Here is a 25,235-nt window from a genome sequence, read left to right as displayed (position 1 = left end):
CTTTTTTTTATGGGTTTATCTGCCTATTGGAAACAAAACGTTATTATTTTTTTTTATCCCGCATTACTAGATGTCAGTAGTGAGACACTTCCCACGTTATAGAAGTCCAGCATTTTGCCAGTTCAAAACGTCACGTTTCAATTCTTTCCGTCAGTACAGAAGTGAAGTTTGAGGATAAAGGTCATAGCCACTTAGCCCTGTGTGTATAACAGGGTGCTGGAGTGGTCCCCAAAGTTATGTGATTGGCTCCACCACCTGCCCCACAGCTTGCTCCTGCTCTAGGCCCTTGCTCTGATCTTGAGAATGTTCTGTAAGTCTCTAGGCAGGCCTAGCGTCTTCCTGTAAGTCCTAGAAGGTGAATTCTCCCATCAAAATGTAAAATCCCTGAGCAAAGAGACACTATTTTATTCTGTTCACTCCTGCATCTGCAGTAGCTGGTAATCACAAGCACTCAGTAACTACTTCTTGAAAGAACGAACACCCTGAATGTCAAAACTGGCATTTCCTCCCATCCAATCCCTTGTATCTCAAACTTGACAGAAAGGAGTCCAAGTTTCTGGCCTGTTGATGTCTCCCTCCCTTTTCCACAGACTTGCTACTATTTATTTCTGTAGGTACTTTAAAAGATTTTGGGGTGGGTGTGACGCTAACAGTGATTGTGCTAAACCTGTGCATTCCAGAAGCCATTTTGAAACTACAGCCCAGACACATTCTCGTTTTTTAAAACTACACCATATATTTCAGTATGCATACTTATTTCAAGGGTGTTTTGGAGGCGATGCGTGTGCCTGTCGGTCTACGTGAGGGCGGTGCCTGCCTGGGACCAGCACACACGCACTGCGTACCCTGCGTCCTCTACCCACCCACAGCGTGGGGGACGCCGTCATCCCCCGCAGGCCTCCACCCTCCAGGGGGCGTGAGCGCTGCCACCCATTGGCTGAGGCCGATACCACGCGCCCCGATACCCGGCACAGGAGCCACCTCCCAGAGGCCCCCGGTCCACGCCTCAGTCGGCCTGCGCGCCTCATCCTGGCGGTTCTACCTCCGAGGGTTCACCCGCCCTTGGTTTTCCTTACACCTTCGCCTTTGGCTCCTTTGACCACTCGAAGCCCCACAGCGGGTTCCAGCGGACTTCACCAGCGGACCCAGAAGTGGTGGGTGAAACACAGCCTCTGTTCCTCCTTGAGCCTGTGGGGAGCTGCTGCCTGCCGCCATCATGGTGAGTTGAAGGAAAGACCTGAGGGGCGAGGCCTGTGGGGTTTTCACCGGTGGGTGAAACCAGGCTGCGCCTTATCCTCGGTTTTCCTGTTTCGGGGCCACCCGCCTGGACGCATTAGGAGCCGTGACCCGCAGGGTGGGGCGAGGCGGCCTGGCAGCAGTGCGGCCCACACACAGAGAGAGGCAGGCACAGAAGTGGCGGGACAGCGAGCATGGCGTGGGTCCCCAGGACGCGCTGCCTCACAGTTCGCTTGCAAGGGCCACAGCCTTCGTGCAGAACCCATTTCCTGCCCCAGGTTCTCTCCTGGTAGCGATTTGGGGTGTGGGTTCCCCACCCCCACGCGTCCCCACCTCCACTCCTAGGCGCCCTTTCCCCCTCCCCCACTCCCATGCGCCCCCACCCCGCCAACTTCGTTTCTGACGCTCTCCCGGTGGCTCTGCAAGATGGCCGCGGGCCTGCTGAGGGACTTGGCTCCCTTCAATTGGGAGGGCCGGAACTTCTTCAGGAAGTGGTTCCCTCCTGGTGCTTGTACTGGGTGGGGTGGGTTGGTGGGGTTTGTGGGGGCCTGAGTGTGGCGGGTGGGGCGGCCTGAAGGCATGGCCCACTAGCTGAGGGGGCTGGGTGGGAAGTGCCTCTGGTCCTTTCGCGGCTAGCGGCTGCTGGGGACTTGCTGATGGCGGCTCCCTCCTGCGGCGGCGACAGGCACAAAAGCTCACTCGACGCTATCTTTGTGGCAAGAGGTTGGCTTCAGTAGTTACCGTTGAGAATTTTAGAATTTTTAAACTCCAGGCACAATTTTTCCCTTCTAGATAAACCAGGAATCTTTGACAAAATGTCCAATTGGTAGATAATGTTGGGTGTGCATTCCTGCGAGTTTGGTAAATGCCCAGCGTTCGTTGAGCGCCGTCACAGATGTGGCTCTGAATACGCTGACCAAACACTGAGTCAAACACACGTGTTACATGCTCTGTGTGTGTGTGTCTGCATTGATAATTCTGTCTTTTCATTTTTAGAGATAAAAGGAGTTTTACACACGGTTTATATTACCATGTATAAACATTAAGTATATATAAGCAACTATTATGTGTCATAAGTGTGCAACATGTTATCCATGCTAATAAAAAGTCACCTTGATTTATAAGTTACAATTATTTACAATAATACTTTTCATTTTTAGAGGTAAAGGGAAGAAATGCTTACAGTTTCATTAGGTTTTTTTCCTGATTATAAAAGTAGTATATTTACTCATTTGAAAACAATCACAGTAAGAAAATAGCAGTCCATCTTAATACCAACACATAAAACCACAGTTAAATTTTGATGCATGAATGCCCTTCCAGCTTATTTTTGTGCGTGTATTGCGATTGCATATAGATAGGCCAACTTTTACAAAAGTCACATAGTACTGCTTAATACTATTTTACAACTTGCAGCTTTCAGTTAATGTGGGTATTATTCTGAAGATAACTTTCAGTATATCATGTTAAAAATTATGCTGTTGTTTTACTGAATTCCCTTATGATGAATACTTTTTCAGTATTGAAACTATCATGGGCTGGGCGCCGTGGCTCACGCCTGTATTCCCAACACTTTGGGAGACTGAGGTGGGCAGATCACTGGAGGTCAGGATTTCGAAAACAGCCTGATTAACATGGTGAAACCCCATCTGTACTAAAAATACGAAAAATTAGCCAGGCATGGTGGCGTGCACTTGTAGTCCCAGCTACTCGGGAGGCTGAGGCAGGAGAATCATTTGAACCTGGGAAGCAGGTTGCAGTGAGCTGAGATGGTGCCACTGCATTCCAGCCTAGGCAAGAAAGGGAGACTCAGTCTCAAAAAAAAAAAAAAAAAAAAAAATGCTGTGCATGTCCTTGTGTAAATATCTTGGCACACTTGTACTATTAATTCCTTGAGATGAATTGCTGTAAGTGGCATTGCTGGGTGGAAGTGCTTTGCCATTTCATAACAATTTTAAGTTATGCTCCTCATTAGTATAGTGGTGAGTATCCCCCTATCAAATTATGATACACCTTTTCCAAGGTACTCTTGGTAAAGCATGTATCAGTATTTTCCCACTGATGGTGGGTAGAGTGATCTCTGTTCCACACCCTTTCTAATGAACGGTATTAGGATTTTTTACATTGTCAACCTAATAGCTGGATAATATTACACTATGTTGATGTGCACTGTTTTAAATCATCAATGAAGTTGATCATTGATCATTAGCTTTTTAAATTTCCTTTTTAATTTTATTTCCCTTATTGACTCATAAAAACTCTGTATTAATACTCGCAGTTGTCATACATAGTGGGAAAATATATATAGTAGTAACGATGAGGTGCCGTGGTGCCCTTACCTTATTCCTCTTTTCAGTGGAGATGGCTGTAGTATTTCACTGTAAGCTTAGTGATAGGGTAGAATTAGATTGATAGAAAATAAGAATCCCCTATTTCTATTTTACTTAGGTTTTTAAAAAATTGAAAAATGAATGATGTATTTTATTAAATACTTTTTCAATGATGAATTAAAGTAGCGTATCCTGCGAATGGAGTATTCTTGCATTGCCAGTATAAACTATATTCTTTACTACTGGAATTTTGCATTTGTGTTGAGGAGAGGGTTGGACCATCTTAATGAGGCTTTGTTGCTTATATGCTGTTAACCTTTGTAAAATGCATTGAGAAGTACTTTTTTCCTCTTTGAAAATTGAAGAAAAGAGTTTAAATTTCTTAATCTCTTCTTCTGTGTCTTCTATCTTTACTTCAGGTTTCTGGTATCTGTGTGCACCTCTCTCTGAAACACCACATACACCCAAGTTGCCTGTTTCTTCCCAAGTTGAAAAAACTCCCAGGGAAACTAAGCCAAATACCATTGGGTGTTCTTTTTCAAGATTGTTTGGGAAAAATTAAAATTTCTGTAGAAGTTGACCATGTCGTTGATTTCAAAATTTATCCCCATAGAGTTTGTACATAACATTCTTTTATAACCATGGGCCACAACCCATTTTTCAGGTCTCAATATATATTTTTGCTTTTTCTTGCTTAGTTTTGCAAGGATTGTTTATTGCTTGAATTTCATCCTTCCCACCCAGCACTCCCTGAGAATCTGCTCTTGGATTAACTTCTGATTTTCACGTCGTATTTTCTTAATTTTAGCATTCTCTTTATTTGTTCCTCTTCCTATTGCTGTGAATGTAACTTTGATGACTGCAAATGATGGGCTTTTTCCTGGCCGGTTTATGTAAATATCAGTTTGCTTACATGTTCCCATAGTAATTGCATTAGATAATACTGGCAAAGGAGCTGACGTCGCAGGAGTTTAATGATAATTTTTTCCAGCTTTTAGCTGTCTTTGTCAATTGATTGTCCGTCCGCATATAACAAGAAATGTGCTTGCTAGAAATTGCAATGAGAGTTGTGTATATGATGGTCTTGAAGCTCACCCCTGTTTACTATTCCAACATTTCTCATTTCAAAATTCACCAACTCACTTGAAGGTATGATTAAGAAAATTACTTCTTTAAAGCAGTTTGTTGGCAGGATGCTATTGACGGTTATGATGGTACTTTCTTTAAAATTAAACTTCAGCTTATCCTAAGCATTCCTTTATATTTTTGGCCATAGTTTAGAAATAAGCAAAGGCTGTCTATTGATTGTGTGTATCTGTCTATCTATCTATCTATATCTATATGTGCATTATATAATTATGTATAAATACACACAGAGTCGGAATTGAACAATCCCTGCCAGTCAAGCCATGGTAAAAATGAGGTACATTGCCAAAAATGAAGTACGTGGCTTACTTTGTTAGCTTTGAGCGCCACGTGCTCGCTGAGGACTAGGACGTGATGGTGACTTGCTTAATTTAAAGTGTTACCACGCTGTTAAAGAGATTCAGTGAATTTTATATGTACGATTCCAGTTAAGCAGGCAGCCAGTTTGTAAGATCCAAGCTAAAGTCAAACTTCTTATAAAATCAAATGCCTTTTTTCCTCTTTACCAAACTAAGTATCCATTTTACTATTTGTGTATAGAGTATGAGAATCAGAAGAGACACCCGAGGTCTTTTCCGGCCATTTCGTTTTCAAGCAAGGAAACTGAAACTGAGGTCATGAAAAGATTCACTTTCGTGAGCAATGGAAATCAGGTTCTTCCCAAACAAGAATTTTCCTCTTCAATTCTTGTGGCACTGTCACAAGGTTTCTTAACCAGACCCTTTGCAAATTTGGCACCAAATAATTCCTTATTGTAGGAGGCTGTCTTTGCATTGTAGGATGTGCAGTAGTATGCCTGGCCTTCAGCCCACCAGATTCCAGGAATACATCTCAGTTGTGACAGCCAATCTCTGAACGTCGCTGAATGCCCCTGGGGCTCACAAATCTTGCCCAGTTGAGAATCAGTGCATTTCCATAACCTCTCATGATCTGACGCAGGTTTCTGCCAGATGTTACATTTCTAAATTAAAATGCATCCAAACACTGTGGTGCAGAGACAATACCGTAATATAGCTTGCTTATCAAGGAAAAACATATCCAAAGTTCATCCACAAATCAAGGGGGAGTTGAAAAGGAGAGAAAGAAACTACAAGAATTTCAGAATTTCTTTTGTTTTGTTTTGTTTTATTCTGTTTGGGATTTCTGAATGAAGTGAGAAGGAATCGGTAAATTGTCTATAGGGAAGGGCAATCTAAGCAGGTTCCCAGTAGTTCAAGATAATGCAGCTTAATGTCATTTGGAAAAAACAATAATGGAAGACATTTTTAGAAAGGAAAAACTTTAAAAATAGTGTTGTAAATTTTTCTTCCACATCATTGTCATGAAATAACACTGTTAAAGGAAAGAATTAGGAATTAGCTGCAAACCCAAAATAGCAGGTACAAGCACGAAAGAATAGAGAAATGCAGTAACCTCGGCTTTAGTTGATGTGACAATTTAGATTTCATGTGTAGTAAAGCTGTGTAGACTCAGTAACTTCTAGCATCTAATTAGCAAAGCAGGAACCCACCTTTTTTATTAACTTCTATAACGTTACTGGGTTGTTCAAAAAGATGTACAGTTTCTTTCGTCTTTTGTTTTCTTTCAGACAGGTGTATGTGTAATAGTTTTGTCTTTTGCAGCTTTTTGTACTTACCTTTTAAAGTCAACAGCACTTCATCAATGATTTTTAAGTTATTGATGTGTCATAGTTTCCTGATGTTTCAATTAGTTCTTAATTAAAATTTTTTTCAAAATAAGTCAGCTAAATAGTGAAGCCAAAAAAGAAACTTGAAAACAAATCGGCTGAAAAGAAATTCAAATAACAGGACGCTAACTTACATTGGCATTACCCCTTTTACCACTTTATACGTACAAAATGAATTCACAGATGTTATCTCGTTTCATTCTCAAAGCAGTTTGCCCACAGATACGTAGTTGGCAAATAGGTAGCTTATAACCACTTACCTGTAAGGGACATAAACCTAGATCTCCTGACTAAGTTAATTTTTGTTTCACTGTGCTATATTGTTTGTCCAACATATATATTACTTACGAATACTACTTCAGAAAATTTTACCTTAACCTTAGAGTCAACAGTGGAAAGAATAAAGACAGTTCTGATCAGAATCTAGAAAATGAATGAGTTATATGTATGTGTTTTTTTATCTGAAAATAAAGATGGCATGATTTATATCTATCAGCCCACTGTGAAAATTAGAATTATCAGATGGACTGATTTTGTGTTACTCAGGAAGAAAAATGTTATTTCAAAAGACGCTTTGAACACCCTAGCGTTAGGGAAGAGGATTATAAGAAATTGGTTTAAAACATTGAGGCTTATTTTCTTTCTGGTGGGGCTTTTTGTTTGTTTGTTTGTTTGTTTTTTTAAGGTTTATCTTTAGTCTTCTCAGTAAAGTGAAAAGTTGTTTATGAATATAGAACAGGATGATTTTAATAACTTTTACAAATCTAAACTTTCTAGTTTTGGGTGTCTTTTTTAACTACTTCACAGAGTATTTTCACAAATACTGGATGAGTATTCTTCCACAGCATTATACAAGACTCGGTGATGAGCGGCAGTAGGTTTAAGAAAGTAGTATATCCTTTGGTTAAAATTCCATGCTGATGTCCTCTGATTAGTTTAAATCCTGAGCCTGAACTGAGCTGCACTGGTGACTAATTTACAATGAAAATAACTTATATAAAATATATTATACTTAAAATACAAAAATGATATTTCACATTGTGTATGGGTTTTGCCTGCATACGTAATTACGATGTCTACTTTCCAAATTACAGTCTGCTGCAAATCATGAGACTCCCAACGCAACCATCTGCAGAGAGGCCAGCACCCAGTCTTCATCAGCTGCGGCTAGCCAAGGCTGGGTTTTACCAGAAGGCAAAATCATGCCAAACACTGTTTTTGTTGGTGGAATTGATGATAGGGTATTGTATTCATACCTCATTTTTACCTTAAAATACATTATGAACAATGGGATTTGGGCCCTGTTACAAACTTAATGTGTTTTTGTACTTCATGGAGGTTTAGAATTGCTTTTAGGTTTGACCCATAGGTACTAAAAATATCTTTGACAAAGAGCTACTGGTCATTTTGGGGATAAATGGGGAAGAAATCTCCCCCTCATGGTAGTAAAATTGTAGTAAAGTTGAAATTTTTGAATGCCGAATTTTTACTCTGACGTTCCATTCTGTTCCATAGACGGATGAAGCTGAGATTAGAAGCTGCTTTGGTAGATATGGTTCAGTGAAAGAAGTGAAGATAATCACGAATCGAAGTGGTGTGTCCAAAGGGTGAGTAATTTTATCAAAAATATCTGAACTCTAGTCCCCTGTTCTATAGGTATGAGACAAGACTTCAAAACTGATATTCTGACCCTTGTATAAATGAAATTGTTTGCGGTGTTAATTTCTTTCACGTAGGGGATAAAAGGTTATTACCAGTTCTTTTATTTAGTCATTTTTCTAATGTTTGTTTTGAAATGTCTGCAATTTTTATTTCATACAGATGAGTTAATCAGTTTTCTCAAATAATTGTTTTCTTCATACGCTGCACCGCATCTTAAATTTTAACCACCTTGTCTTAGATAGTAAGTTAAATTCAGGTTCACAGATGTGAACCCTTTGTTAATCAATGAAGTTTTCACAGTGCCCTAATCTAGCACATTTTGACATAGTTCTGCTTAAGAAAAAGTAGTATTTGTAGAGGATCTGTCATGTGCATGTTAGCAAATACTTTTCATGGTATATTATTCATCTTTGGTCATGATCACTTCTGTATATAGAATAGTAGAAGTTCTGAACCATGTACTGTATGATGGTGATTTTATGCTTCATTTATCTGCCTTTATAGCTATGGATTTGTTTCATTTGTTGATGATGTGGATGTCCAGAAGATAGTAGAAGTAAGTAGTCTAATAGAAAAATCTCTTATTTATCTTACTGCTACGACGTTGAGTGTTAGTGATATACTCAGACTTGTGTAAAATTTGGAGAAAGCTAGACTTCCTGTTCACAATCCAAACTCAAGAGTAACCTCCCATAACTTGATAGATGCTGTTTATTTTTGACTGGACACCTAGGTTCACGAACTACAGACAGGAGGGGTTGGAGTCAGGGTGATGAAAAGTTTTTGATCAACTTTCACTTGATGCCTCTTGACACTGGTTAGAGTGGCAAGGGTAATAAGTAAGGTAGCTTCATGATGACAAATTTTAATTTGGTGCGTAGTTGTCACTGATCGTCTATGATGGTTGGCACTTTAGAAGACTTTAGGTGTTTACCCAAGTCTTGGAAGCTAAGACTTGAAAATGGATTCTAGTTTTGTTACTGTTCTCTTTTCAGTCACAGATACATCTCCAGGGTAAAAAGCTGAAGCTGGGCCCTGCACTCAGGAAACAAAAGTTCTGTGAGTAGGAAAAGAAATTGTTCTTTTTTGACCCGTGTAGCTTTTCAGATAACTAAAAGTAGGCTTTTTTCTTCTTGCTCTTCAAAAAGGTGCTTGTCATGTGCAGCCACGTCCTTTGGTATTTAATCCTCCTCCTCCACCACAGTTTCAGAACGTCTGGAGGAATCCAAACACTGAAACTTGCCTGCAGCCCCTAATCACGCTGAATCCTGTAACTCAGTACGTTCAGGTAAGAACTGCTTATGTTCCTGATCTCTTGTTAATTGTAGTCATCCTTGTGTCTGTGGGATTGTATCTACACTTTCCATAGTAAGTGGCAATGGAGTCCCTTTTTGAACAGTGTGAGTAATGGGACGTTTGTTACTTTTGTTAGAAATTTCTTACTCTTAGTGTTGGTTATTTGAGCTAAAAATCTTCTATATACTTTGCAAGGCTTTCTCTCAGAAATGACCTCTTTAGACACATGAACAAATCTCTTCCTATCTCTTCTTTTTTCACCCCATATAACTAGTTCCTAAAGTATTTGGAAGCAGCTCTCCTTATGTGTCTGCCTAATTTATTGTTCTGTAAGGTTAGCAGTTAACCTAGCTATTCTTTGCTTGCAATGCTTTCCAGATGCCTCGTCATATAAATTGCTGACTTTCTGGATATATTCTGGTTCTGGGATGGGTAGATTTCTGATCTCTTTTACTCTATCCATAAATCCCGTGAGTTTCTGGCATGTCATTTCTCTGATGCTGTTTGCTTTGATATATAAAGTGGGATTTGACATCCTCTGTCACTTACTGGTGATAAATAAGGTTTATTTTGTTCTTCGTTCCTTTCATTTCTGTGTGTGTTTAAAAGACCTTTTCTTTGATGGAAAATAAAGTAACAAAATAGTAGTGAAATAGTTCTTCAGTGTCTCTCATTTGTTGACATTTTCCATGTACTTGAAACGTGTAGGGTACACGTCTTCTTCTTTTTCCTTCTCTGAGCAATGACTAGAAGAAAAGCCCTACTTGTTTCTAGCATTTACGGTGAGCCATTACTGAATGTGGGTGTATTCATGAATGCTGCTACCTGTATATTTTTAATTAGTAAGTATTTATTGAAACGTCGAAGACATTATAGTGTCTCTTTTCCATTTGTGGCGTGTGTACTGCCCTTACTTTTAGGAAATGAAGTACAGAGAAAGCCATAACATCTGTCGAAGAACTACAGTATTACCCTATAATATTGTCAAATACAAAACAGTCTGGAAGTATTTTGCCAAAGAAGTAGCAAATGTATTAACTTAGGTTGAAATCTGTCTTAATAGAGCCTTATCACCAGTGTGAGAAATAACTTCTGGGTGGGCATAAGTGCACAGTACAAATAAGGTAAACTTTGGCTGGTGCAATAGTCACTTATTTTGTCATTTGTCTCTTCTCCCTCCCCACCCAAAGGGTAGCGCTTGACAGAGAATGTTTGTTTCTTCATGAAGTCAGTCATTCTTTTAGGATTCTACATTGCTGTGTATAGAAAAGTAATTACTATTTCAAAGTTTTTCATATTTTTGTTATATTGGGAATGATCATTCTTTCTAATTAAAAAAAAATGTTTTACCGTATTAATCCATTCTTTCTGTAAACTTTATTTTCAGGCTTATCCTACTTACCCAAATTCAGCAGGTCAGGTCATCACTGGGTATCAGTTGCTTGTATATAATTATCAGGTAATTGAAGAGGGAGTAAAACGATTTACTTTCAGCTACTATTGAGGCCTTCCACTTGTTTATACAAATTTCCTGAATAGTTTGTCATTTTAAACTAGTGAAATGTACCTAAAATTTAAGAAAACACTTAGAATTAGCGTAATGAAGCCCTCTGTATCATTTAGAAGTGATGAAAGAGTATTGTGACAGGAGGGTACTTAGCAATAACTTTTCTGTAGAACAATTTGTGAGATTTGTGTTTCCGTCTTTGTTTCAGCATGTATTTTGTTATGTTTGCTGTTGAGGGTACCTAGCGATAACTTTTCTGTAGAACAATTTCTGAGATTTGTGTTTCCGTCTTTGTCTCAGCATGTATTTTGTTCTGTTTGCTGTCTAAGAGCTGAAACATCCAGACTGACTTTGATGAATTTTATAGAGATACAGAGTGAAATAAAAGCTTTACCCAATTCTTACAGCACAGAATTCCAGTTGTATTTTTATTTTAGCTTGCTGCTTCATGTTAGTAGTTCTCTGGGTGTCGTTTCAACGACACGACTATATCTGTGACCCGTAACCATATGTGTGGTAACAAATTCAAAGAATTAATATCTTTGGGAGTTCCACAATGCCATTTCCAGAAAATTGGGAAAAAGGTGAGGTTTTGTGTGTGGAAGTAACAACAAGAAACTTCAGGGATTAGAAACCTAAAGTACTTCTTTTTTGTATTCTGTTTCTTTTGTTCTATTATCCAAGGAGCCAGCATGAGAAGTACTTCAATATTGTGTATCTCATGTGTTTTTGAAAATGTACAGGAATATTTGAATAATTTTGGTTTCTTTTTTTTTTTTCCAAGATGCCACCACAGTGGCCTGTTGGGGAGCAAAGGAGTTATGCTGTACCTCAGGTAAAGTGAATGCGCCAAACGTATACTCCCTGTTCTTCCTTGATTTTTTTCTATGTCATATATGCCTGTAAATTTTTTAAATCATTCTTTGTATTAAAGTGGCACGTTTTGTTGCTTTCTTTTAACCCAATTACAAACTCCTATGGGAGCAACAGTGCCTTTTTCTCTCCCAGGTTTTTGCATGCTTAAGCAGTGGCTGGTCCACATAATGATAAGAATTCAGTTACTTTTTGATAGACTATACAATCCATGAAAGGTAGTATTAATGTGGCTTTAGAATGAGCATGTATCTGCCTGGAATCTGCCTCTGGCTTTACCCTCCGTAAGAAAAATCTGTTGAAGAGAAACAGAAATGTTTTGCTATTAATTACTCTTAAATAAGAATAGGAAGAAAAAAGAGTATTACCTCTAAAACAGCCGAACTGCTTTCCCCCCATATAACTAGTTCCGAAAATATTTGAAAGCAGCTGTCTTCATGTGTCTGCCTAGTTTATTCTTCTCTAAGGTTAGCAGTTCATCCAGCTATTCTTTACTTGCAATGATATCCAGATGCCTCCTCATGGAGATTGCTGACTTCTGGATATATTCTGGTTCTGGAATGGGTAAATTTCTGATGTGTTTTACTATATTTATAAATCCCGTGAGTGTATGGCATGTAATTTCTCTGATCCTGGTTACCTTGATATGTAAAGTAGGAATTGACATACTCTGTCACTTACTGGTGATAAGTAACGTTTATTTTCTTTTTAGTTTGTTTTATTTATGTCTTAGTTTAAAAGACATTTTCTTTGATGGAAAATAAAGCAAGAAAATAGTGGTGAAATAGTTCTTCAGTGTCTCTCGTTTGTTGACATTTTCCATGTACTTGAAACAGGTAGGGTATATCTCTGCCTCTTTTTCGTCCTCTGAGCGATGGCTAGAAAAAAAGCCCTGTTTCTCACATTTACTGTGAGCCATTCTGTAATCTGGGTGTATTCATGTGTCATGCTACGTATGTGTTTTCAATCAGTAAGTATTTATTGAAAGGTAGAAGACATTATACTGTCTCTTTTCCAGTTGCGGACTATATACTCCCCTTAGTTTTTTGAAATGAAGTACAGAAAAAGCCATAACGTTTGTAGGAGAACTTCATAATTCCCTATAATATTGTCAAATACAAAACCCTTTAGAAGTATTTTAACAAAGAAACAGCAAATGCATTAATTTAACTTACACTGAAGTCTGTCTTAATAGAGCCTTATCAGCAGCGTAAAAAATAACTTCTGGGTGGGCATAAGTACACGGTATAAATAAGGTAAACCTGTCTGGCGAAATAGTCACTTGTTTTGTCATTTGTCTGTTCCCCCTCCCCACCCAAAGGGCAGCACTTGACAGACTCTTTCTTTCTTTCATAAAATCAGTCACTCATTTAGAATTCTGCAACGCTGTATGTAGAAAAATAATGTTTTAAAACTTTTTCATAGTTTTTTATATTGGGAATAGTATTTCTAATTAACAAAATGTTTTATCATATTCGTTCATTCTTACTGTAAACTTTATTTTTAGGCACATCCTACTTACCCAAATTCAGCAGTTCACATCATCACTGGATATCATTTGCCTGTATATAATTATCAGGTAATTTAAGAGGGAGCAAAATGATTTACTTTCAGATACTATTGAGACCTTTTTTTATACAAATTGCTTGAATAGTTTGCCATTTTAAAGTAGTGAAATGTACCTAAAATTTACGACAACACTTAGAATTAGTCTAGAATGAAGGCCTCTGTATTATTTAGAAGTAATTGCGTTACATTTTGACAGGAATGTACTTAGCAAAAACTTTACTGTAGAACAGTTTTTTGAGATGTGGTGTCCCTTTCTTTATTGTAGCATGTTTATTTTCATCCTGCTGTCAAATAGCTGAAACATCCAGACTGACTTTCATCAATTTTTTAGAAAGACAGAGTGAAATAAGATTACTACCCACCTTTTAGAGCACAGAATTTGAATTATATTTGTATTTTAGCTGGCTGCTTCACATTAGTTGTCCTCTGGGTCTCTTTTCATAGCTGTGACTGTATATATGACCCATAATCATATCTATGGTAATAAATTCCAAGAGCTAATATCCTTGAGATTTCCACAATACCAACCCCAGAAAATTGGGAAAAAGTTGAGGTTTTACATACAGAGGTAACATCAAAAACGTCAGGGATTAGAAACCTAAAGTAATTCTTTTTTCCGTTCTGTTTCTTTTATTAGAATAACAAATTAAAGGAGCCAGCATATGTTCTTCAATATTGTGTATCTTATGTGTTTTTGAAAATGTGAAGGAATATTTGAATGATTTTTGTTTCCTGTCTCTACTAAAAGTACAAAAAAATTAGCCAGGCGTGGTGGCGCACACTTGTAATCCCAGCTACTCGGGAGGCTGAGGCAGCAGAATCACTTGATCCTGGGATGCAGATTGCTGTGAGGTGGGATTGTGCCACTGCACTCCAGCCTAGGCTGCAAAGAGAGACTCAGTCTCAAAAAAAAAAAAAAAAAAAAAAAAAGATGCTATGAATATCTTTGTGTAAATATCTTGGCACGCTTGTACTATTAATTTCTTGAGATGAATTGCTATCAGTGGAATTGCTAGGTGAAAGCACTTTGCCCCTTTTATAACAATTTTATAACTAATTCTCCTTTTTAGTATACTGGTGAGTATCCCCGCTTATCAAATTATGATACACCTTTTCCAAAGTACTCTTGGTAAGTCACGTATTAGTATTTTCTCACTGATGGTGTATAGAATGCTGTCTTTTCCACACCCATTCCAGTGAAAGTTATTAGTATTTTTTAAATTGTCAGCCTAATAGCCGGAAAATACTACATTATGTTGATGGGCACTTTTTAAAATCATCGTTGAAGTTGATCATTGATGTTTAGCTTTTTAAATTACCTTCTTAATTTTATTTTTCTTACTGATTCATAAAAAGCTTTTTATTAGTATTCACTATTCTAATACTAATAGTATTCACTATTAGTTATACATAGTGGAAAAAACATACAGGAGTGATAGGAGGTGACCTGGTGCCCTTACCTTATCCCTAATTTCAATTGAGTTGACTCAACTAGTTCACTTGTAAGCTTGATGATAGGGTAGAATGAGATTGATCGAAAAGAAGATTCCTCTTTCTCTATTTGACTTGGGGTTTTACAAAATTTAAAAATGAGTGCTGTATTTTATCAGTTGATTTTCAGTGATGAATTAAAGTAATGTATCCTGCAAATGGAGTATTCTTGCATTCCCAGTATAAACTTAGACTCTATATACGGCTGGAATTTCCCATTTGTGTTGAGGGCAGGGATGGATCATCTGGATGAGGCTTTGTTACTTACGTGCTTTTAGCTTTGTAAAATGCGTTGAGAAATACTTTCTTCCTCTTTGAAAACAGAGTTTCTGCATAGCACTCTTTTATTATCTGTGGCCACAACCCATTTTTCAGGTCTCATATATACTTTTGCTTTCTTGTGTTTTCTTGCTTTGTTTTGCCAGGATTGTTTGTTGCTTGAATTTCATCCTCCCCACGCACCACTCCCCGAGAATCTGCTCTTGGATTTACTTAAGGTTTTCATCCTGAGTTTCACATCATATTTTCTTAATTTTATCGCTCTCTTTATTTGCTCCTCTTCCTATTGCTGTGAATGTAACTTTGCTGACTACAGATGATAGGCTTTTTCCTGATCAGTTTATGTAAATATTTATTCCTATAGAAAAATAGTATATGTAATATAAATTTATTCCTATAGAGATTGCGCGTAGCATTCTATTGTAACCGCTGGCCACGACTCATTTTTCAGGTCTCGTATATATTTTTGCTTTTTCTTGCATAGTTTTGCAAGGATCGCGTATTGCTTGAATTTCATCCTTCCCACGCAGCACTCCCCAAGAATCTGCTGCTGCATTAACTTCTGATTTTCCCATCATATTTTCTTAATTTTAGCATTGTCTTTATTTGCTCCTCTTCCTGTTGCTGTGAATGTAACTTTGATGACTACAAATTCTAGCCTTTTTCCTGGCCAGTTTATGTAAATATCAATTTGCTTACGTGTTCACTTAGTAATTGCATTAGATAATACTGGCAAAGGAGCTGACATCGCTGGAATTTAATGATAATTTTCTCCAGCTTTTAGCTGTCTTTGTCACTTGATTGTCTGCATATAACAAGGAATACGCTTGCTAGAAATCGCAGTGAGAGTTGTGTATATGATGGTCTTGAAGCTCACCCGTTTACTATTCCAACATTTCTCACTTCAAAATTCACCAACTCACTTGAAGGTATGATTAAGAAAATTACTTCTTTAATGCAGTTGGTTTGCGGGATGCTATTGACAGTTACGATGGTACTTTGTTTAAAATTAAACTTTAGCTTATCCTAAGCATTCCTTTATATTTTTGGCCATAGTTTAGAAATAACCAAAGGCTATCTATTGATTGTGGATTTATATATTTATATATATGTATTTATATATTATATATAAATATATATATAATATATAAATTGTATAGATATATATAATGTTTTTATAAATACATAGATATATAATATTTATATAGATATATAATATTTATATAGATATATATGTATACATACCTTACATAATTATGTATAAATACACACAGAGTCGGAATTGAACAATCCCTGCTAGTCAAGCCATGGTAAAAATGAGGTACATTGCAAAAAATGAAGTACATGGCTTACTTTGTTAGCTTTGCGCGCCACCTGCTGGCTGAGGACTAGGACGTGATGGTGACTTGCTTAATTTAAAATGTTACCACGCTGTTAAAGGGATTCAGTGAATTTTATATGTACGATTCCAGTTAAGCAGGCAGCCAGTTTGTAAGATCCAAGCTAAAGTCAGACTTCTTATAAAATCAAATGCCTTTTTTCCTCTTTACCAAACTAAGTATCCATTTTACTATTTGTGTATAGAGTATGAGAATCAGAAGAGACACCCGAGGTCTTTTCCGGCCATTCGTTTTCAAGCAAGGAAACTGAAACTGAGGTCATGAAAAGATTCACTTTCGTGAGCAATGGAAATCAGGTTCTTCCCAAACAAGAATTTTCCTCTTCCATTCTTGTGTCACTGTCACAAGGCTTCTTAACCAGACCCTTTGCAAATTTGGCACCAAAATAATTCCTTATTGTAGGAGGCTGTCTTTGCATTGTAGGATGTGCAGTAGTATGCCTGGCCTTCAGCCCACCAGATTCCAGGAATACATCTCGGTTGTGACAGCCAATCTCTAAACGTCGCTGAATGCCCCTGGGGCTCAAAAATCTTGCCCAGTTGAGAATCAGTGCATTTCCATAATCTCTCATGATCTGACGCAGGTTTCTGCCAGATGTTACATTTCTAAATTAAAATACATCCAAACACTGTGGTGCAGAGACAATACCGTAATATAGCTTGCTTATCAAAGAAAAACATATCCAAAGTTCATCCACAAATCAAGGGGGAGTTGAAAAGGAGAGAAAGAAACTACAAGAATTTCAGAATTTCTTTTGTTTTGTTTTGTTTTATTCTGTTTGGGATTTCTGAATGAAGTGAGAAGGAATCGGTAAAATGTCTATAGGGAAGGGCAATCTAAGCAGGTTCCCAGTAGTTGAAGATAATGCAGCTTAATGTCATTTGGAAAAAAAACAATAATGGAAGACATTTTTAGAAAGGAAAAACTTTAAAAATAGTGTTGTAAATTTTTCTTCCACATCATTGTCATGAAATAACGCTGTTAAAGGAAAGAATTAGGAATTAGTTGCAAAGCCAAAATAGCAGGTACAAGCACGAAGGAATAGAGAAATGCAGTAACCTCGGCTTTAGTTGATGTGACGATTTAGATTTCATGTGTAGTAAAGCTGTGTAGAATCAGTAACTTCTAGCATCTAATTAGACTCGGTAACTTCTAGCATCTAATTAGCAAAGCAGGAACCCACCTTTCTTATTAACTTCTATAACATTACTGTGTTGTTCGAAAAGATACACAATTTCTTTCGTGTTTTGTTTTCTTTCAGACAGGTGTATGTGTAATAGTTTTGTCTTTTGCAGCTTTTTGTACTTACCTTTTAAAGTCAACAGCACTTCATCAATGATTTTTAAGTTAATGATGCGTCATAGTTTCCTGATGTTTCAATTAGTTCTTAATTAAAATTTTTTTCAAAATAAGTCAGCTAAATAGTGAAGCCAAAAAAGAAACTTGAAAACAAATCGGCTGAAAATAAATTCAAATAACAGGACACTAACTTACATTGGCATTACCACTTTTACCACTTTATACGTACAAAATGAATTCACAGAGGTTATCTCATTTCATTCTCAAAGCAATTTGCCCACAGATACATAGCTGGTAAGTAAGTAGGTGGCTTATAACCACTTAGCTGTAAGGGACATAAACCTAGATCTCCTGACTAAATTATTTTTTGTTTCACTGTGCTATATTGTTTGTCCAACATATATATTAGTTATGAATACTACTTCAGAAAATTTTACATTAACCTTAGAGTCAACAGTGGAAAGAATAAAGACAGTTCTGATCAGAATCTAGAAAATTAATGAGTTATATGTCTGTGTTTTTTTAATTTGAAAATAAAGATGGTAATTTGAAAATAAAGATGGTATGATTTATATCTATCAGCCCACTTTGAAAACTAGAATTATCAGTCGGGCTGATTCCGTGTTACTCAGGAAGAAAAATATTATTTCAAAAGATGCTTTGAACACCCTAGCGTTAGGGAAGAGGATTATAAGAAATTGATGTAACACATTGAGGCTTATTTTGTTTTTGGTGCGGCTTTTTTTTTTTTTTTTAAGGTTTATCTTCAGTATACTCAGTAAAGTGAAAAGTTGTTTATGAATGTAGAATAGGATGTTTTTTTTAAATTTATTTATTCATTTACTTATTATTATTATACTTTAGGTTTTAGGGTACATGTGCGCAATGTGCAGGTTAGTTACATATGTATACTTGTGCCATGCTGGTGCGCTGCACCCACTAACTCGTCATCTAGCATTAGGTATATCTCCCAATGCTATCCCTCCCCTCTCCCCCCACCCCACAACAGTCCCCAGAGTGTGATGTTCCCCTTCCTGTTTCCATGTGTTCTCATTGTTCAATTCCCACCTATGAGTGAGAATATGTGGATTTTGGGTTTTTGTTCTGGGCGATAGTTTACTGAGAATGATGATTTCCAATTTTATCCATGTCCCTACAAAGGACATGAACTCATCATTTTTTATGGCTGCATAGTATTCCATGGTGTATATGTGCCACATTTTCTTAATCCAGTCTATCCTTGTTGGACATTTGGGTTGGTTCCAAGTCTTTGCTATTGTGAATAATGCCGCCATAAACATACGTGTGCTTGTGTCTTTATAGCAGCATGATTTATAGTCCTTTGGGTGTATACCCAGTAATGGGATGGCTGGGTCAAATGGAATTTCTAGTTCTAGATCCCTGAGGAATCGCCACACTGACTTCCACAAGGGTTGAACTAGTTTACAGTCCCACCAGCAGTGGAAAAGTGTTCCTATTTCTCCACATCCTCTCCAGCACCTGTTGTTTCCTGACTTCTTAATGATTGCCATTCTAACTGGTGTGAGATGGTATCTCATTGTGGTTTTGATTTGCATTTCTCTGATGGCCAGTGATGGTGAGCATTTTTTCATGTGTTTTTTGGCTGCATAAATGTCTTCTTTTGAGAAGTGTCTGTTCATGTCCTTCGCCCGCTTTTTGATGGGGTGGTTTGTTTTTTTTCTTGTAAATTTGTTTGAGTTCACTGTAGATTCTGGATATTAGCCCTTTGTCAGATGAGTAGGTTGCGAAAATTTTCTCCCATTTTGTAGGTTGTCTGTTCACTCTGATGGTAGTTTCTTTTGCTGTGCAGAAGCTGTTTAGTTTAATTAGATCCCGTTTGTCAATTTTGGCTTTTGTTGCCATTGCTTTTGGTGTTTTAGACATGAAGTCCTTGCCCGTGCCTATGTCCTGAATGGTAATGCCTAGGTTTTCTTCTAGGGTTTTGATGGTTTTAGGTCTAATGTTTAAGTCTTTAATCCATCTTGAATTGATTTTTGTATAAGGTGTAAGGAAGGGATCCAGTTTCAGCTTTCTACATATGGCTAGCCAGTTTTCCCAGCACCATTTATTAAATAGGGAATCCTTTCCCCATTGCTTGTTTTTCTCAGGTTTGTCAAAGATCAGATAGTTGTAGATATGCGGCGTTATTTCTGAGGGCTCTGTTCTGTTCCATTGATCTATCTCTCTGTTTTGGTACCAGTACCATGCTGTTTTGGTTACTGTAGCCTTGTAGTATAGTTTGAAGTCAGGTAGTGTGATGCCTCCAGCTTTGTTCTTTTGACTTGGCGATGTGGGCTCTTTTTTGGTTCCATATGAACTTTAAAGTAGTTTTTTCCAGTTCTGTGAGGAAAGTCATTGGTAGCTTGATGGGGATGGCATTGAATCTGTAAATTACCTTGGGCAGTATGGCCATTTTCATGATATTGATTCTTCCTACCCATGAGCATGGAATGTTCTTCCATTTGTTTGTATCCTCTTTTATTTCCTTGAGCAGTGGTTTGTAGTTCTCCTTGAAGAGGTCCTTCACGTCCCTTGTAAGTTGGATTCCTAGGTATTTTACTCTCTTTGAAGCAATTGTGAATGGGAGTTCACTCATGATTTGGTTCTCTGTTTGTCTGTTGTTGGTGTATAAGAATGCTTGTGATTTTTGTACATTGATTTTGTGTCCTGAGACTTTGCTGAAGTTGCTTACCAGCTTAAGGAGATTTTGGGCTGAGACAATGGGGTTTTCTAGATATACAATCATGTCGTCTGCAGACAGGCACAATTTGGCTTCCTCTTTTCCTAATTGAATATCCTTTATTTCCTTCTTCTGCCTAATTGCCCTGGCCAGAACTTCCAACACTATGTTGAATAGGAGTGGTGAGAGAGGGCATCCCTGTCTTGTGCCAGTTTTCAAAGGGAATGCTTCCAGTTTTTGCCCATTCAGTATGATATTGGCTGTGGGTTTGTCATAGATAGCTCTTATGATTTTGAGATACGTCCCATCAATACCTAATTTACTGGGAGTTTTTAGCATGAAGGGTTGTTGAATTTTGTCAGAGGCCTTTTCTGCATCTATTGAGATAATCATGTGGTTTTTGTCTTTGGTTCTGTTTGTATGCTGGATTACGTTTATTGATTTGCGTATATTGAACCAGCCTTGCATCCCAGGGATGAAGCCCACTTGATCATGGTGGATAAGCTTTTTGATGTGCTGCTGGATTCGGTTTGCCAGTATTTTATTGAGGATTTTTGCATCAATGTTCATCAAGGGTATTGGTCTAAAATTCTCTTTTTTGGTTGTGTCTCTGCCCGGCTTTGGTATCAGGATGATGCTGGCCTCATAAAATGAGTTAGGGAGGATTCCCTCTTTTTCTATTGATTGGAATAGTTTCAGAAGGAATGGTACCAGTTCCTCCTTGTACCTCTGGTAGAATTCGGCTGTGAATCCGTCTGGTCCTGGACTCTTTTTGGTTGGTAAGGTATTGATTATTGCCACAATTTCAGATCCTGTTATTGGTCTATTCAGAGATTCAACTTCTTCCTGGTTTAGTCTTGGCACAGTGTATGTGTCGAGGAATTTATCCATTTCTTCTAGATTTTCTAGTTTATTTGTGTAGAGGTGTTTGTAGTATTCTCTGATGGTAGTTTGTATTTCTGTGGGATCGGTGGTGATATCCCCTTTATCATTTTTTATTGCATCTATTTGATTCTTCTCTGTCAATTTTGTTGATCCTTTCAAATTTCTTTTGAAATTTCTAGGAATTGAAATACAAATTCCTTTTGTATTGCTGTGGGATCGGTGGTGATATCCCCTTTATCATTTTTTATTGCATCTATTTGATTCTTCTCTGTCAATTTGGTTGATCCTTTCAAAAAACCAGCTCCTGGATTCATTAATTTTTTGAAGGGTTTTTTGTGTCTCTATTTCCTTCAGTTCTGCTCTGATGTTAGTTATTTCTTGCCTTCTGCTAGCTTTTGAATGTGTTTGCTCTTGCTTTTCTAGTTCTTTTTTAATTGTGATGTTAGGGTGTCAATTTTGGATCTTTCCTGCTTTCTTTTGGGGGCATTTAGTGCTATAAATTTGCCTCTACACACTGCTTTGTATGCATCCCAGAGATTCTGGTATGTTGTGTCTTGGTTCTCGTTGGTTTCAAAGAACATCTTTATTTCTGCCTTCATTTCGTTATGTACCCAGTAGTCATTCAGGAGCAGGTTGTTCAGTTTCCATGTAGTTGAGCGGTTTTGAGTGAGATTCTTAATCCTGAGTTCTAGCTTGATTGCACTGTGATCTGAGAGATAGTTTGTTATAATTTCTGTTCTTTTACATTTACTGAGGTGAGCTTTACTTCCAAGTATGTGGTCAATTTTGGAATAGGTGTGGTGTGGTGCTGAAAAAAAGGTATATGCTGTTGATTTGGGGTGGAGAGTTCTGTAGATGTCTAATAGGTCCGCCTGGTGCAGAGCTGAGTTCAATTCCTGGGTATCCTTGTTGACTTTTCTGTCTCGTTGATCTGTCTAATGTTGACAGTGGGGTGTTAAAGTCTCCCATTATTAATGTGTGGGAGTCTGAGTCTCTTTGTAGGTCACTCAGGACTTGCTTTATGAATCTGGGTGCTCCTGTATTGGGTGCATATATATTTAGGATAGTTAGGTCTTCTTGTTGAATGGATCCCTTTACCATTATGTAATGGCCTTCGTTGTCTCCTTTGTTCTTTGTTGGTTTAAAGTCTGTTTTATCAGAGGCTAGGATTGCAACCCCTGCCTTCTTTTGTTTTCCATTTGCTTGGTAGATCTTCCTCCATCCTTTTATTTTGAGCCTATGTGTGTCTCTGCACGTGAGATGGGTTTCCTGAATACAGCACACTGATGGGTCTTGACTCTTTATCCAATTTGCCAGTCTTGTGTCTTTTAATTGGAGCATTTCGTCCATTTACATTTAAAGTTAATATTGTTGTGTGTGAATTTGATCCTGTCATTATGATGTTAGCTGGTTATTTTGCTCATTAGTTGATGCAGTCTCTTCCTAGTCTCGATGGTCTTACATTTTGGCATGATTTTGCAGCGGCTGGTACCGGTTGTTCCTTTCCACGTTTAGCACTTCCTTCAGGAGCTCTTTTAGGGCAGGCCTGGTGGTGACAAAATCTCTCAGCATTTGCTTGACTGGAAAGTGTTTTATTTCTCCTTCACTTATGAAGCTTAGTTTGGCTGGATATGAAATTCTGCGTTGAAAATTCTTTTCTTTAAGAATGTTGAATATTGGCCCCCACTCTCTTCTGGCTTGTAGAGTTTCTGCCGAGAGATCCGCTGTTAGTCTAATGGGCCTCCCTTTGAGGGTAACCCGACCTTTCTCTCTGGCTGCCCTTAACATTTTTTCCTTCATTTCAACTTTGGTGAATCTGACAATTATGTGTCTTGGAGTTAGTTGCTCTTCTCGAGGAGTATCTTTGTGGCGTTCTCTGTATTTCCTGAATCTGAATGTTGGCCTGCCTTGCTAGATTAGGGAAGTTCTCCTGGATAATATCCTGCAGAGTGTTTTCCAACTTGGTTGCATTCTCCCCGTCACTTTCAGGTACACCAATCAGACGTAGATTTGGTCTTTTCACATAGTCCCATATTTCTTGGAGGCTTTGCTCGTTTCTTTTTATTCTTTTTTCTCTAAACTTCCCTTCTCGCTTCATTTCATTCATTTCATCTTCCATCGCTGATACCCTTTCTTCCATTTGATCGCATCGGCTCCTGAGGCTTCTGCATTCTTCACGTAGTTCTCGAGCCTTGGTTTTCAGCTCCATCATCTCCTTTAAGCACTTCTCTGTATTGGTTATTCTAGTTATACATTCTTCTAAATTTTTTTCAAAGTTTCCAACTTCTTTGCCTTTGGTTTGAATATCCTCCCGTAGCTCAGAGTAATTTGATCGTCTGAAGCCGCCTTCTCTCAGCTCGTCAAAGTCATTCTCCATCCAGCTTTGTTCCGTTGCTGGTGAGCAACTGCGTTCCTTTGGAGGAGGAGGAGGAGAGGCGCTCTGCTTTTTAAGAGTTTCCAGTTTTTCTGCTCTGTTTTTTCCCCATCTTTATGGTTTTATCTACTTTTGGTCTTTGATGATGGTGATGTACAGATGGGTTTTTGGTGTGGATGTCCTTTCTGTTTGTTAGTTTTCCTTCTAACAGACAGGACCCTCAGCTGCAGGTCTGTTGGAGTACCCAGCCGTGTGAGGTGTCAGTCTGCCCCTGCTGTGGGGTGCCTCCCAGTTAGGCTGATCAGGGGCCAGGGGTCAGGGACCCACTTGAGGAGGCAGTGTGCCCGTTCTCAGATCTCCAGCTGCATGCTGGGAGGAACCACTGCTCTCTTCAAAGCTGTCAGACAGGGACATTTAGGTCTGCAGAGGTTACTGCTGTCTTTTTGTCTGTCTGTGCCCTGCCCCGCAGAGGTGGAGTCTACAGAGGCAGGCAGGCCTCCTTGAGCTGTGGTGGGCTCCACCCAGTTCGAGCTTCCCAGCTGCTTTGTTTCCCTAAGCAAGCCTGGGCAATGGTGGGCGCCCCTCCCCCAGCCTCGCTGCCGCTTTGCAGTTTGATCTCAGACTGCCGTGCTAGCAATCAGCGAGACTCTGTGGGCGTAGGACCCTCTGAGCCAGGAGCAGGATGTAATCTCCTGGTGCGCGGTTTTTTAAGCCCGCCGGAAAAGCGCAGTATTCGGGTGGGAGCGACCCAATTTTCCCGGTGCCGTCTGTCACCCCTTTCTTTGACTAGGAAAGGGAACTCCCTGACCCCTTGCACTTCCGGAGTGAGGCAATGCCTCGCCCTTCTTCAGCTCGCGCACGGCGTGCGCACCCACTGACCTGCGCCCACTGTCTGGCACTCCCTAGTGAGATGAACCCAGTACCTTAGATGGAAATGCAGAAATCACCCGTCTTCTGCGTCGCTCACGCTGGGAGCTGTAGACCGGAGCTCTTCCTATTCGGCCATCTTGGCTCCTCCCCTAAACTTTCAACTCAGGATGATTTTAATAACTTTAATTTTTACAAATCGAAACTTTCTAGTTTTGGGTGTCTTTTTTAACTACTTCACAGAGTATTTTCACAAATACTAAATGAGTATTCTTCCACAGCATTATACAAGACTCGGTGATGAGCGGCAGTAGGTTTAAGAAAGTACTATATCCTTTGGTTAAAATTCCATGCTGATGTCCTCTGATTAGTTTAAAATCCTGAGCCTGAACTGAGCTGCACTGGTGACTAATTTACAGTGAAAGTAATTTATATAAAATATACTTAAAATACAAAATGATATTCACATTGTGTATGGGTTTTCCCTGCATACGTAATTATGATGTCTACTTCCCAAATTACAGTCTGCTGCAAATCCTGAGACTCCCAACTCAACCATCTGCAGAGAGGCCAGCACCCAGTCTTCATCAGCTGCGGCTAGCCAAGGCTGGGTTTTACCAGAAGGCAAAATCA

General features: G+C 38.6%; 1 pseudogene; it reads left to right on the top strand.

Annotated features, from left to right (window-relative positions):
- The first annotated feature begins 1,892 nt into the window (after positions 1-1,892).
- LOC129053141 (deleted in azoospermia-like) overlaps positions 1,893-25,235 on the top strand; it is a 41,173-nt pseudogene continuing 17,830 nt past the window's right edge.

This window comes from Pongo abelii, chromosome Y (assembly GCF_028885655.2).
Source record: "Pongo abelii isolate AG06213 chromosome Y, NHGRI_mPonAbe1-v2.0_pri, whole genome shotgun sequence".
NCBI lineage: Eukaryota > Metazoa > Chordata > Mammalia > Primates > Hominidae > Pongo > Pongo abelii.
This window is presented reverse-complemented; position numbering and strand designations above follow the sequence as displayed.